General features: G+C 35.5%; 1 long non-coding RNA gene across 1 annotated transcript; it reads left to right on the top strand.

Moving 5' to 3' along the window:
- The first annotated feature begins 15,219 nt into the window (after window positions 1-15,219).
- Window positions 15,220-16,251, top strand: LOC143533709 (uncharacterized). Its single transcript, XR_013135406.1, has 4 exons — window positions 15,220-15,290; window positions 15,370-15,488; window positions 15,562-16,030; window positions 16,111-16,251. It is a non-coding gene; the product is annotated as an uncharacterized LOC143533709 (long non-coding RNA).
- The last annotated feature ends 465 nt before the right edge of the window (window positions 16,252-16,716 follow it).

The raw sequence follows: 16,716 nt of genomic DNA, 5'->3' as shown, positions 1-16,716 counted from the left end.
CTGGGTAGACTTCAATCTTCTTGACTTTGCCAGACTTTCCCGACAAACTCTTATGAGCAACCTTGTTCTTCAATGGTCATTTTCAACTCTTTGCTACAAAATAACTTATTAGCAAAGTGTGCTCGGCAGCACTGTTCCTTGCTTGAGTTGAACCTTGCCCGATGTTACTTAAAGATATTCCATTAATTCATCAAGCCTACTTGGACCACTGTATTATTAATGAATACCTTTCCCGGTCTTCTAATCACTTGACTTCATAGCTTGGTTAGCCAAAAGCTTACTCGGAAGTAAACTTTACTTGGCTATGAAGAACAGACTTGCTTGATATAGTGATCCTTGCACGGATTGGCATAAACTAGCGAACCTTGCCCGGTAATACACTAATTTGCAAACCCTGCTCGGATATATACTAAAGAAGACTTCTTGAAGATAACCTTGCCCGATAGACAAAATATCATACCTGGCTAAGTAAAAGCTTGCTCGGAGGTCTAGGGTGTGCCCGGATCCATACTTAGCGAATTCTCAGGAGGTTGAGAATATTCTAATCTTCCATATATCTCCCTTAGGTCAAATCTTGACTCAACAATCTCCCCTTAGATTGGAACACCTCAGCTGACCCAAAACATTCTATGGTTACTTACACTTAGTCAAAATACAGATCAAATTAAAGTCAAATTACATATTCATCAAAACATAAGCAAATTACATAATCATACATCTGTCCGAATACATTACATAACAAAGCCTAATCTAGGAATCTTGTCTCTTCCTTGCATTGTGTGCGGCTTGTCTTCTGTTGACTATTACTGATGCAGCTCTCAGCCTAAAAATATCAAGGATTTGGTAGTGAATATGACTTTCAGGTATGACCAAATCCCTTATATCCATCAGATCTTGATCATGCAAGTAAGTCAAGTCTTCATCCTTTTTTATTATCCCCAGTACTCTTCCATCAGAGTTTCTCAGCAAGTAATGACCAACATCTTCTTTGTATTCAATCTCGGCTATGATGCCATTTCTTTGAACTGTGTAGTTGGGGCGTGTCATTCTTCTTTCTAGACAAATGCATGTGTTCATGCTTGTCAAAGGATTCCTATCTCTGACATTCATCTTGTAGTACAATTCAGCACTGTCCATTTTCTTTAATTTCTCTGACCTTCTTGATCTGTGAAATTGAATCATTCTCCAACTTCTCTTTTCTTTTAGGAACGGGAATCCCTTGTTGGCTTCATCTTTCAAAAATTTTGATAGATCATTCATTTGTCTTCCAGCCATCTTGTTTCTGTTTCTATAATCATACAAATTGAGTGTGGCCATTCTTTCCAGTTGTTCTTGAGAGTATTCATAAAATTCACCTCTCACAACTATGTCTCTCAGTTGTCTGCTTTCCATAATCACTCTCAGACATTCAGATACAGAATCATAGTAGAGTTCTCTTGGAAGATCCACATCTGATTATGGTCTTGTTGTTCTTTGGGGTTCAGATCTACTTGATTCACCTCTTCCACCTTGTGGATATCTTCTTGAAATTGGAGGCCTGAATGGAATAGACTTCTTGGGTTTACCAGGCTTCAAATTGAAGGTGTTGATGTAGATTGCCTCTACCATTTCAAGCGGAAGGTTGGCAAGATCAACAAGATTGTGTCCTGCCTTTTCATTAAGATTCCTCATCATTTTTGACAGTCCTGCAGATATAAACCTTCCATCAACAAAGCTTATAGGGTTATCACCTTACCTTAGAGATTTTTCCCAATCATCCTTTTGAATATAGAAAAGATATTTCAATTCTTGCTTTTCCAAGGCATTAAAAGAGGCTTCATCCATTAAATTAAAGTATGCCAGCTGACCCTATGGTAAATGTTGAAACTGAGAAGGAGAAAGCTACAGGTGATGAGACTGTGGATGGGTTGAAACTGACTTTGAGTGCATATGATGATGAGGATGAGGACAGTGAGAAGAGGACCTTGGAGGATGATGAGTATGAAGCTGATAAGTCAGATGTAGGAGAACAAGATTATGATGTGAATGATGAGATTGTGAATGTGGTATGGAGTGAGGAGAATGTAGAGGAGACAATGGATGAAATTGAGAAGATAAATGATGAAGAGATAGTGGCTACCACTGATGTGGTCACTAATGTGTTGAAAGAAGCTCAAACTAATGAAATTAATGAAGGAAATACTGCTACTGAGGAGCGAATCATTACTGAAGTTGAGCAACCTGAAAGCTCCAAGAGGGTAGAGTATGACCCTGAATTAGAAGCACTTGAGAAAGAGATTGATGATTATAGACAAACTGATGATGAGGAAGAAGTGCAGAAAAGGATGGATAAAGGTAAAGAAAAGGTTACCGAAGAAGAGCCTGTTAAGGCTAATCCTGAGAAAGACATTATGTTTAAAGATGATGCTGAAGCTGTTGTTGCTGCCTTGAAAGAACATGAAAACATTATCAGAGAAACAAGCTGTTGTGGCTGACCAGTCAAGAATTAATCTCATTCAGATGCAAGCTAATCAACGGCTAGTTGCTGAAAATCAAATCCAGTCTTCTCTCTTTATTGAACATGGTAAACTTTTTGATGCTTTAAAGTTGTTCTTAGCATCTCAGGGGGAGACTAGTAGCAAAGGCGATGAATTGAGGACAAAGAGGAGAGAGGACATAGATGATGATCATAATGCATCGAAAGATGCAGGTGGTGAGCTGCCAAGAACCGAGCAAACTCTTGGGGCTTCCACATCTCAGGGGGAGTCTGCTGCTCCATCTGGCAGTGCAAGTGGTGAGACTGTTCTGGTATATGATGAGGACAATATGGGTGAAGATGTGTTGCCTTTGAGCGAGATTGAAAATATTGGTGAACATATTGAAATTGATAGTGGATTAGAAGAAGGTGAGATACCAGATGATAGTGTTGAACACGATATTCCAAGTGGTGGTCAAGAACAGGTAAGTGAAGAAAGTAGTAGAGTTGAGGAGTCTGAGTGGGAAGAACAACCAAGGCGGAAAGAAGAGTATGCTCACTGGTTTAACAAGACAAAGGAACAAAAGGTGACTCCAATGTTCAGAAGGAGTTATAATATCAAGGGGTATGCTGAATCAAAGAAAGGTATTATCTATTAGTTGTATAATGATAAACTTAAGGTGTTTATGGTGAAAAGATATGATGGGATTCAATACATTGCTAAGAGATTGAGATCGTTCAATACGTTGCCAGAATGTGAGGTAAAGGATTTGGCTCGTTTAAGGTTGATTAATAGGAGCTGGGACAGGTTTGCTAGCTGGGTTGGTAAGATTGTATGAAATGAACTTGTTAAAGAAAAAAAGTTTGAGTTGTTGAAGCCTCAGAAAGGGAAATTGATTGAAGATACTAAACGGGGAATGCGGGCTGATGGCAAGCCGTGGATGGTGATGAAGTAAAAACCAATTCAATGTATGAAAGAGGCTCCAATGAAGACCATTCCTCAAGATGTGTTGAAAGATCTTAAATGGTGGTACGTTGATCATGAGACCGCTGAAGCCGTCATTGAAGATCAAGATGAACAGGAGATCTTGAGGGTGTATCATGCAATGCACCTGGTCAATTTGTCTCAAGCTGATTTACAGGTACTAAACGAAAAGAAGATTTTTTATATCCCAGCTTGGAAAGATGAAGCTAGGAAGTATCAAAGGGTGGTCTCTGTTTGTGTGAGACAAGGGGTGCATGCTTGAAGATGGAAAGTACGACTTTTAGGATTACAAGACGAAACGAAGATATAAGAGAAATGAAGCTACTGCCAAGGGGGAGTCTGTTGGTACATTATGCCAGTAGTTCATTAGTCTTGAGTCTATCGTGTCTGTAATTGTTACTTTGCTTATTATTTTTTAGAGAACTTGTTAGTTTGTACTTTTGGTTTAAGTGAACTTGATGTTTGGCGAAGTTAGGGAAAACTTCGCCTAGCTTGTTAGGCGAAGTTGTCGTGGTCAATAAATACCTAACTCACGTCGTTCGCTAGATAAGTTTTTGGTGATCAGTTTGTAAGAGACGGCTAGGTTTATTGGTGTTTTAGTTTTAACATCTAATAACAAGTAAACCTTTGTTCTTACGTGTTACGTGTTCTTCACGTGTCTCTCGTATTAACACTCGTATCGTATACGAAGGGGATTCTGCACCCTCGTGTTACGAGATACTCCTGTGTAGATCCGACTGGGAACCTACAAGAGCAAAGCGTATGAGAAGCATAAGGGATGCTGAATATGACTATCTTTCAAAAGTCAGAGATAAGAATCCACTGTCCAACTTGAATACGTGCATCAGTATGCGAAGAACAATGACAAGACCCAACCACGAAGTCCAGAAGAATGGTAGGATGACTCAAGTTGACTACAACAGTAATGAAGACCACTACATTCTTCGCAAATCTGATGGACTGATCTTGGGTATTATCAAAAATGATGGTGATCTGGCATTTTTGCATAATCAATATTTGAAGGACATAATGAACATGACAGTTTCTGAGAATCATCCTCATAAACAAATATTGATTATATTCAAGCAAAACGCAGGATATGTAATAGTTGATTGAAGACAAGCAGCCCACAATTCAAGGAAATGAATACTTTGTTTTAGCTATAGGGTTTTCTTTGTAATGTCCACTGGACAGAATTTTCAAATACGTAATCATTTGATTTTGATATTTAATTTGATTATGATTTGATGTGTATTTTTTACAAAGTGTAAGTAACCTTAGAGGTGTTTTGGGACAAATGAGGTGTTCCAATCTAGGGGGAGATTATAGAGTAAAAGATTTGACATGAAATGACTTAAGGGAGATTAAGGGAGATTGGAATCTTCTCAACACTCCTCAGAAATGGCTAAGTATGGATACCGAGCACACTTGAACATCCTAATAAGGTTTTACTTGTCCTAGCAAGGTGTTCTTTAAGTCGAGCACAGTTTGCCTACCATCAAACCCTTGACTAAACCAAGCTTTTGAAGCAAAGTATTTGGAAGATCTAGCAAGGTTTGATTAATAAACAGTAGTCCGAGCATGCTTGTTGAAAGTGATCAAGAAATATTCTAAGTACTTTCTCTAGCAAGGTTCAACTCCGATCAAGCTACAGTGTTACCAGCACAGGTCAAACAGTGTTCCTAGCACACTTTGGTTTTCTTAATAAGTTAGTCTTTAACAAAGAGTTTAAGGGATTCATGAAGAACAGTTGGCTCGTAGGACCATATCGAGCAAAGTTTGCTATGGTCAAGAAGATTGAAGTTTTCTAGGTGAGTATTTTCTTAGGAAAATACTCTAAGTAAAATCTACCCGGAGAACTGTTTACCAGCACACTTCAAAGTTACAAGGTCTGCTCGAAGAAGACAAATGGCAATAAGTGTGCCCGAAGACCTGTTTTTTACACTTAAAATGTTTTGTAATATGTTATATGATTATGTACCAATCATTAGGGTTTCTCAAAAGGAATGACAGCTGTTAGGTGGTGGTAGACATATAAATAGAATATTTAGGGCATGCCTACCACATATTTAGCCACTTTTACACTTTTCAAACCTAACGAATATTCCTGATTGAATGTGACGGTTGTCCTAAGATTAGTACGGATAAACATTCCTTACAAGAAACCCTAATCGATTTACATTTGTATGAAACCTTTCTATAAATGGAAATCTTTTGATATATTGTTTGTGTTTATTATATTTAATTGTCTTTAAGCAACAAATAGTGTTTGTTAGTGAGTCTGTCGTTCACGAACATCTATTCTTACCCTAAATAGCAAGGTCATCAACCTTCTTGTAGACACAGTTACTATGTGGGTTGGTGACATTTATTGTGTATTTGAGTGATCAGTTCGGGACCGAAAATTTTCATTCATTTGTTTAATTATTTATATAATTTTTTTTATTTTTTTTATTTAAAAAATATATAATCATTTAATTGATTATACATTTGCAACGCGAGGAGGAAGAATCATGTGTTTGAATATACGGGTTATAGTTTAGAAATTTTTACCCAATATTTCTAATTCACTATAACCATTGGCTCTGACACCAGCTTCTGTCACACCACGAAAATCTTAATTTAATCACCGGAAAACTTTGACTAAGTCGTTCGGGTGGTGGCAGACGTCGTTTCAGCCAATCTCTTTTAAATATACATTTATAATGAAAGTTGAACTTTATTTAACCATCAGAGTTATTACATGTGTCATGTTACACGATTTTTATTTGTAACGATTCCGACGAAACCCGGTATACCCTAACCGGTAGACAATAGTTACGTCATATTTAATGTCGGGTACATGAATTACCATAGTAATTATACGAGAATACATGGTTCACTGTATTGATTGTACGTGAATATATAATTCATCGTATTGAAAATGCGATTAATCGATCGATAGTTATTGAAACCCGAACGAATCGAGGGTTCAATTATAGACGATATCTATAATATTTAGTGATTTTACGAAGCATTAATGCTTCGGGATAAGTAAAGTACGGCACAGAAAAAGAATTTCGATTTAATAGTACGTCGGTGCGTTAAACGAAACCTTCAATACCAAACCGAGCAAGAGACGATCGATCAAGCCGAAAAAGATGCGCAAATATTAATAATATGATGTTCTAAGATAATAAATGTCATGGTTTAAGTTTTTAAAGTTTTTAAATCGGTTTATACAAATTTTATTTTTTAGGCCGAAAACAACCGTTTTAGCCTCGTTTTAAGTTAAATTAAACATTTAACCGAAAAACGAACTGAACCAGATTATCCATAACATTATCCGGATTGCGAGAATCCAAATGATTGGCTAGAATTGGAGAAGTGGGTCCCACCCCACCTCCCTATCAAGTCCGATCGGACCACCACCCCACAAACCCCATTTCATTTCCTTTTTACAACAAACATATCCAAGTTCTTCAAATCCTCTCCTCAAGATCAACTAAAAACCGAGATTTTAGCAAGAAAACCGAGGTAAAAAGTCGAGTTATTTACGTTTCTATCTTCGTTTCTTGAGTTTATTTGCAAGAAAATGAGGTTTCAAAGATGAAAACCGATTCTTGCATGATCAAGTGATGTATACGGGTTATACAAGGGATCTTGGTCCAAGAAAGGCATTAAACGAACCAAAAACGAATTTTTACCGTTCAAACTTTAGTTTTGAAACAATAACCGAAACTATAGTGTAAGAGGCTTGATCATGAGTGTAACTTGCTTGGTATTGTGGTATGTTGGTTTTAGGTTCTGTATTTAGTGGTAGATAAGGCGGAAAAACGAGTTTGTAGCTTGTAGTGGCGGAGATCGAAAGGTATATTCGGTTTATGTTCGGTTTTGGAGTTTTTGGACAGATTGTTGATGGTTTAGAGTTAGGTCATGAAATTTTACAGAGGTGTTAAATACATGAAAATATGAGTTCTGTGAAATGTTGGTAATTTTTGGATAAAGGATGAATATTTGGTGAATTTAATGCTCGGTTTTGGCCAAAAATGGTGAAAAATAGTTAAATATCATGAAAAATTCTGGAAAATTCCAGATAAGCTTTTTATAATATGTATAAGTCACACACAAAATTTTAGGTCAGTTGGAGAAGTCTAAGTAGGCTTTTCGGTTAAACGAGTTCTAGGTTTTCTAGCTCGGTTTTAGTGAAAATGGCATGTAAAAAGAGATTTTGGTTCTGGAAAAATTACAGGGGACTATGTGGATGGCAGGGGACATCCAGGAAAAATTTGGGATTTTTCTAAGGTCGTTTGGTATTTACGACATATTTAGTGTTTAAATGGTGTTTAAAAATAGATAAATAAATTTTAAATATAAAAATTAATTCTGGAAATATTTTTATATAATTCCCCACTGACAAAAAGTGATTTGTGCAAAATTTCAAGATCCGAGATTGAACGGATAATTATTTGTGCAAAAACAAACTTTTAAAGCTTAAAACGCGTAAACCGGTAAAGTTCGCTTAAACGAACTGACTGGTGTATAAAAACCCTAAAAATGAACTATTTTCATTTAACTGAGTTAAACAAGTAAAAAAAATCATCCGAAAATAATTCGGATGATTTGGGTAATTTTAAACGATTTAACGGTTTCCGGTGCACTAAAGACGGAAACGGGTCCCGCGGCCAATCGGGGCGTCTAAACCGAGCTCAAATTTCACAACTTTAATTAAATTATCAGTCAACCACTACTTTCGAGTCGTGTGTGACCAAACTCATTTTTGAAACGTAAAAACGGATAAACGTGCTAGGCACGCAAAACGAGAAAAACGATTAATAGTAATTGTGACCATGGAACTCTAAACGATATCACAATCTGAGTCCGGAGAAGTGTTTCTGGATTAACATTGCCCCCGGAATGGGTACAGTACTGGGTTAACAGTGTCCCCAGATGTACCGGTTGATACGGTTAAAGTTATATTAATAATGAGTGTATAGTAACGATCGTATGGATCATATTACAGATTGGACGTGTTAACTGATAATGATTGTTGTTACCTGCTTGCATGTGCTAAGGTGAGTTTCACGAGCCCCTTTTTCTGAATTTTTTTTAAATACTTTCTCGGGGCGGAAGCATGTTACTACTGAAATGTTTAAGTACATACTGAACGCATGGAATTGCGTGGATTTATATATATTTTATTGTACGGGAATCGTACGGAAATGTACTAAGATGGTAATTGTCTGAGTTGCTAACATTCTAAGGCCCCGGAACACGAGTGATTAACTGAAAGCCGGTAGAGTGTGGATAGTACTATTGGTCCGACAAACCCAACTGGTCCGGCATGGATTTGCTGATGTTTCCCAGCCAGTTGCACATGTCTATTTTGGGTGTTATATATATTTTGCTATGTAATGTTAGACATAGCGGTTTGGGGCAGATTCGTGGGCGGAGTATGCCACGGGGTTGTGTGTGATAGTCAGAGGTTTCACTTGTGGGCTCAGCATAATTACATCGATAATATTATATTTTGATATTGAATTATCAAGGTTTACTCAAATTGTGAAACTCACCAACTATTCGTAGTTGACCCGTTTTCTCACATGCTTTTCAGGTACAATTAAGATGAAGTGATTGCTTACGTGCTAAGTGCTTGATGTGTGTAAGATTTGCGTGCGGGATGTTAGGATACATTATAATAAAGAGAATTATGTATCGTATTGTATGACGTGTGTATCACCTAGACGGTAATGAAATACAAGATAATGTAATTTGAAGTATATTAATGCATTCAGTTTTCTTTATAAACAATGTGGTTGATATCAGAGGTGTCTGTTGCATCCCGTTTACGTTTCCGCTGCGGTTGCGGGGTGTTACATTATTCAATTACAAGTTAAACATAAAGTAAATATTTTTCATTCAAACACACGTTACTATCTTCCCGAGCTCTTCGCAAAGCTTCAATACTTCATTTATTTACCCGAAAAGCTATTAAAATCGTTTGTCAACACATTTTGTTGGTGAGTTTCCCGTTTTAATCAAAATAATCCGTATATATATATGTATATATATAAATCAAAATCGATATAATGATCTCTCGTCATTATATAATAGTATCAATCCCGTGTGTAACGATCAATCGTCATTACATCACACCAAAATCATATAAAAACCCGTGTATATCTATCGTCATTATATCACAAAAAATAGCATTTTATCTTTTAAACAAATAGTGTAGTTGTAGACGAGCAAAGAATATAACATGCGTATGACTATCATAGTTGATAACTCGATACGTATCATACTCAAAATATACCCACTTTTAACCCAACGCGATTGGAAGTGGGTGGCGTCATCCCGATAGATCTACCAATATTTATGTGCCCATTTCTAGGGTTAACAGTTATTTAGTCAACTAGACCCGTATTTTGACAAGGTATGTAAAATAAAATGCTTTAAAATGAAAATTTCGATGAAATCAATATATAGATAAAGAATATGTTTTTCCTCCCAAAAAAACATTTATAAAAACAATTAAACAATTCCATTTAAAAACGATGGGGGATTCTTAGAGAAACTCACCTTTGGTAGGTACAACGTCAGATATATCCAACCACTTCGTGTCCCATTATTATAGTACATGTGTTTAATAATATATATATATATATATATATATATATATATATATATATATATATATATATTAAGTTGTTTGCTCAACGTAAAATATTTCACACAAACGTTTTAGTTTTCTTTTAACGCTTACTTCATCTTTTTATTCAAGCATGCAAGACTTATAGATATCTTAATTACCAACTAGCAGATATACATGTATGCAACTAAATATCGAATATTAACAAATATCATACTTTATATTATTCTAGTAAACTATTATATTCTTTAATAATATATACAAATATATATATATATATGTTTTAGTTGCTGGAATATAATAAAATTATAAGTTTTATTCTTATTGTGATTATGGTGTCGTTTTGTCGGTTTTGCCGGTTTCGCGTTTTAACAGCGAACCGGTTAACCTTTTGTGAAACTTTGAGTTTTAAACCGTTAAAAATACTTTTTATATGGTTTTAATCAACTTCTTCAATAAAAATGATACTTTTTTTATTTTTTTTTCATTCTCTTAAAAACGATAATTTTAACCGATTTTCACGACACGAACCGTGTCAGGTCCCCGATTGTAGGTAGATCTTAAACGAATCAAGGCATAACTCACACAATGATGTGTTGTCAAGAGAGTTAATGACGGGTTGCTATATTTAGAAATAAAACCGTTTGATAAAGGCGGAATCAATAACAAACGATTCAGTTGCTGAAAAATTAATCAAAGTTAACTAACACACAAGATTCACTCAAAATATTTCCATTCATATAATATAATCATACAAACGATAATCGATTTAGGGTTTCTTGATGGGAAAGTTATATCCGTACGATTCTAGGACAGTCGTCACACTCACAAATATTCTCTCTGAATTAATGAGTCTGTCTGTCTTAGGAGGCGTGCCCTAAATTATTCCTTTTATAGGCCTGACACCTCCTTTACAGCTGTCATTCCTTTTAGAAACCCTAAATAATAAAACATATTCAAATTACATATTCAAAACTATAATAAGTGAAAAACAAGTCTTCCGGTTAGGCCTTGTAGCAGTATTAACTTTTCCGAGTAGACTGTGTGCTCTGCCTTCCTTTAGTACTTGGTAACATAAAGGTGTTCCCGGGAATAGTTTCCGGGTAGACTTCACCTAATGAGTATTTCATCAAGGGAAACACTCACCGGGTAGACTTCAATCTTATTGACTGTATCAGACTTTGCCCGACAAACTCTTACGAGCAACCTTGTTTTTTAATGATCCCTTCAACTCATTGCTAGGAAATAGCTTATTAGCAAAGTGTGCTCGGTAGAACTTGTACTCTGCTTGAGTTGAACCCTGCCCGATGTTACTTAGAGATAATTCACTACACATTAAGTTTACTTGGACCACTAGTATTATTAATGAATACCTTGCCCGATCTTCCAATCACTTGGCTTCATGAGCTTGGTTAACCAAGAGCTTACTCTGAAGTAAACCTTTCTCGGCTATGAAGAACTAACTTGCTAGAAAAAGTGATCCCTGCCCGGGTATGTACTAACTAGTGAACCTTGCTAGGTTATATACTAATTAGAGAACCCTGCTCGGATATGCACTAAAGAAGAATTCTATAATATAACCATGCCCGGTAGGCAAAGTATCGTGCCCGGCTAAGTAAAACCCTGCTCGGATGTCTCAGGTGTGCCCGGTTCCATACTTAGTGATTTCCAAGGAGGTTGAGAAGATTCCAATCTTCCATATACTTCCATTAGGTCAAATCTTTGACTCAACAAACCGCGTAGGTTCAAGCTTTGCTATCTTGACCCTTTTCTTTTACTTTAATGGATGTTAAATATAAGAGTTTTATGACTTTAGGGGCTGTTTTAAAACAATTCCGAAAACTCATGTTGGTTCACGTAAAATGTCGAACTTTTCGATCGTTAATGTTACCTACAAGCTATATAAGTCATAATATCAAAACTAAATCATTTTATACAACAAACATACACATAATAACAAATAATTTACCATCACTTTCTTGTTTGATCATGTAGCACCAAATATGCACACTAAACCAATTTCTCAACTAACATGTCTAAGCACTACAACAAAAAGGGCTTTTTAGGACCTTTGGTGTGGTACGCTTGTAAAATAGGGTCCTAAAATCTATTTAATAGGACAAATGGACATTTGGGGTCCTTTTACAATATACGCTACAGAACCGGTGTCCTAAACAGTTATTTAATAGGATGGATGATTCTTTGGGGTCGTATTATCATATAACTTAACGAGACACTTAAAATGTAAATACTAATAAAGTAATATATAAGGCATGTAGTTGTTAATGTCCCATTATGTGATAATGTAATAGGACACTTTATCATTGGAGGTCGTATTATAACATAACTTAGCAGGACACTTTGTAGTTAAATCATTAATGTTCGGTGTTACAGGACCCTTTTCTAGTCGAAGTCATATAAGAACATAACTTAATAGGAAATTTTACACTATGGTCATATAACTTTAACCTTAATAAGATGCATAATCATTGTGGTGTTATTCTAATACACCGTAATAGGACATTTGATATTTTAGTCATAAAACATATGGCTTATAGGACGCTTATTCGCTATAGTTTTATTATAACATAACTTAACAGGGCACTTGACACTTGAGCCTTATAAATTTAACCTTTATAGGACGCTTAATCATTGTGGTGTTATTATAATACATTATAATAGGAAACTTGATATTGTAGTCATAAAACATATGTTTTAAAGGACGCTTATTCGCAAGAGTTTTATTACAACATAACTAAATATGACACTTGACACTTGGGTCTTATAATTTTAACATTCACATGACGTTTAGCTAGTGTGGTGTTGTAACCCCTATCGCTCAAATTTCGGTGGAATAGGTCGCCCACTACAGGTGGCCTTTGCCTCACTCTCTCTCTCTCTCTCTCAGGCCATCCATAGTGGCCGCCATCTTTGAGCGAATTCGGAAGATGCCCTCCCCCCCCCCCTGCAGTGATATTAGGGGTGATAGGGGGGCAGGTGTTTATCTCCTTCTTCCCTCTTATTTTTATTATTATTATTATATTCTTGTGTGTGTGGTATATCTAACTATCTATATAATTTTCTACCATAAAATCCTATATGTCGCTCTCACATCGCTCCCCATCCCTTCTAAAGCCACCATATTGCTTTATTTGTAATTTTAGAGCTCTTATTAATTTAGCCTGGTTTATACCCGTTTAACGTTACACGGGTCATAACATATCAAATAGGATAAGCAACGGGTACCATACCTAATGATCATAGTCCACCGAAAAACCCTAGCCTCACCATTCTTTTCTTCCTGTGACAATGTCTCATGTTTGTCTTCTTCCTCAACTTCTGATAATACTCTTCCAATAAAAACTATGTTACACATGTTAACCATCATGCTATCCTCCTCAAACAACCTTTTTTCTAAATCAGTCTGATGAAATCGTCTTCAATCGACCAAACCAAGTTTGTTTACGGTTTAATTGAATTGTTTAGTTTTCATATCTTCTGTGGTTTGTTTGAGATTCTGATTTTGATCTGGCTAAACAAATTGACTTCTTGATTGGATTGCATCTTCATTCTTCGAAAACAATTAGCACAATTAGCTGCCAGTTGACGAACGATAAAAGCATCAGATTATCTGTGTTCAATTTCATAAGGTATTTTCTTTATTTTAATTATTTTCTTTCGATTCGATTTGCAAATCGATTTGTTTTCATCAATTATATTAATGTTGAACCCTAATTACATTATGAACACTAATTTAAATCCCTAATATATACTAGATACCACTCAAAGTTACAAGTAAATATTGGTATGTTAATATACAGAACAGTTAGTTTTAGTGTTAATTACATAAATTTGTGTCCACTGTTATTTCTTTGGCTTTTGTTGTTTGAGTAAATAAAGGTTTGGCATCTGCATCTTTGGATTTAAGTGCTAGGGTGACACAAAGTTTTCAGGTTTTAGTAGAAAGTTTAATGCCCATATAATAGAATGTTTTGTGAGTTTTGAAAACCATTCGGGATTCGGGATTGAAGTTCATGGGATGAAAAAGACTAGCCTACAATAAAAACGTTGAGCCTAAATCTTTTTATTAATAATGATTAGTTGAATATTATATATATATTGGGCTAAAATATTTGGGTTACACTATTTATTAAAACTTTAAAAGTTACTTCACATTCAAAATTTTAAAAAATACTTATATAACAGAAAGATAGGAATAGCAGTGAGCAATAACCATTAAACAGTTTGAACCATTTTTAAAATCTTCTTTTTTTACTCTTAACCATTTTGATTGCGTGTGTCTTCATGTTGTGTATAAGATTTGGTGCAAATTAAACAAGCGGCTTGGGTCATGTTGGGTGATTATATAGTTTTGTTTTCATTCCCTATGTTGTGTTCATACTTTGGTAGTTAAAACTCATACTTTGTTGCTATTGAGAACTCCTTAGATATTGATTGAAATTTTACTAACCTGCAGGTGAAATGGTATGTGTGAACTTGCAATTGAATGCCGAACATTACACAGGTTACACAAGGACATCTGCTAAAAGGATATGGAACGCTATATATTTAAAGAATTCCCTAAATTGTAAGTCTAAGGTTTCCATGTTGCTATTTATGATGTTGTAGTTTGGTTTTTCGTTTAATTAGTATGTAGACTCAAATGCCTAAACTTTTGAACTTATTAGATTATTAGATATATAAGCACTTTCATGCTCCTGCATGTATCTACATTCTATTGGAACAGTTTAATGGCATGGGCTAATTCTTGGAAATTTTACGGACTGTTTTCTAACAAGAATTGAATTTATTTTGATTGATATCCATGTGGGGATAACGTAATTGTAAACAAAGTAACATTTTTAATTCGAGATTTCAGGGCATAAAAGGCTTAGACTATTGATATTTGAGAGAAATAAGAAGCTTTTTACATTTTGTAGCAGGTGTCTTTGGTATGAAATCCAAAAGACTATATTATTTACTTTTTATATATTTTATGTGTCTGATTGAAAGTTTCGTTGTAGATTTGTCCGACAATAGAGTAAATTTTCTCATTTTTTTTAAAAATCTTGCAAGCGTTTAACTTATCATTTGCATAATATTGCGTGTGTTTCAGGAATGGATGAGTCCGAACTACTCTATCTCTATTCTCTACAGCGTGTGCAAGGAGCAACTTTTGTATACTGGATGCATCCAATCACATCATCAGAGGTGAAGCTGTAAGTGAGATTCTTTTTACCAGTTAGTTGAACATCTTTATTTATTTTTAGTTATCTGACAGTGTAGAGAATGTTGCAGGACATGATGCTTTGTGGTGGCTCCGATGCTGTCAGTATACCTATAGGTAATTTGTGGCATGCAGGGCTCTATCTGAGAGAAACAATGACCCTGCCAAAGCGTCCCGACCATGGGATTCGGTAAGACTCATTTTACTTGCTGTAGTATGACATTTAAATGAAATTATTTGATGAAAATCCATGGTTCAAACAGGGGCGTGACGGGTTTTTTTAGGGAGAAGGAACTGGAGTTCTATTGCTGGAAGAACTTGAGCATGCTAAGGTGGTGGATATTAATTAATAGTTAGTGTTTCTTTCTTTCGTTCCCGATGGATGCTAATGAACAATTTGTTTATTTGAATAGAAATGGGTGCTACAATCTATGCTGAGTTTTTGGACAGAAGCTTCACTTGTAATGCTCATCATATGACCGAGCCTCATCCTCAAGGTATGTATAATCTTTTGTTGGTTGGTTTATAAATGAAAAGAAGATGAAGCATGTGATTGATGTGTTTATGTTTATCATTAGGTACTGTTGTGATTTTATGCATAAGAAAGCAATGTTGCAAGCTGGGGTGAGCAGGGAGGATGTGAACTACATAAATGTCCATGCTACATCAACCCCCGCCGGTGATCTCAAGGAATACCAAGCTCTTCTTCATTGTTTTGGTAAGAACAAAGAGGTACCAAACCAAACCAAACGGAGAAATATGTGTTTGTTTTTTTTACCATATTATAAAAAAACTTTTTTAACATTTTGCAGTTGCGAGTGAACTCTACAAAATCGATGATCGGTCACCTTCTCGGAGCAGCTGTTGCTATAGAAGCCGTTGCAACTGTACAGGTAATCCTTTGTTTATGCCATTGTGTGATGGTAAGGATTAGGAGGATGGATAAAGGTTAGTATATTAGTATTCTACTCTTTTATAAGTGTTAATTTTTTTCCATTTTCTATAAATAATTTCTTTAGTACACTTGAGAGTGAGACACGGCCCTCGGGACACAGTCTATTTATTGTATTGAGAGTAAATTACACGGATGGTTAAGTCACTTTGACACATTCATCCACTTTGACATGTCGTTCATTTGACCTCAAGGCTTACACACACTAAAGGGCTTTTGACAACACATATCACACATATTATTACGGGTTTTTTATTTGCATCAAAGGGCTTTATATTAATGTTGACTCTATTATGACTTATTTATTTCAATTGCTTTCTGATTTTAACAAGGGGATCTTGCTTTATATTAATCTTTACTGATGACTAACAAACATTTTTCTGTGTTTTGATCAGTGGCAAAGAATTCTAGCTTACGCCCGTGCTATTGAAGGTTTGTGGCTGATAAAGGTGGTTGCACGAAGTCA

The sequence above is a fragment of the Bidens hawaiensis genome, unplaced genomic scaffold, assembly GCF_021521415.1.
Source record: "Bidens hawaiensis isolate Kalapana, Puna unplaced genomic scaffold, B.hawaiensis_p1.1 tig00009830_1, whole genome shotgun sequence".
Taxonomy (NCBI): Eukaryota; Viridiplantae; Streptophyta; class Magnoliopsida; order Asterales; family Asteraceae; genus Bidens; species Bidens hawaiensis.
This window is presented reverse-complemented; position numbering and strand designations above follow the sequence as displayed.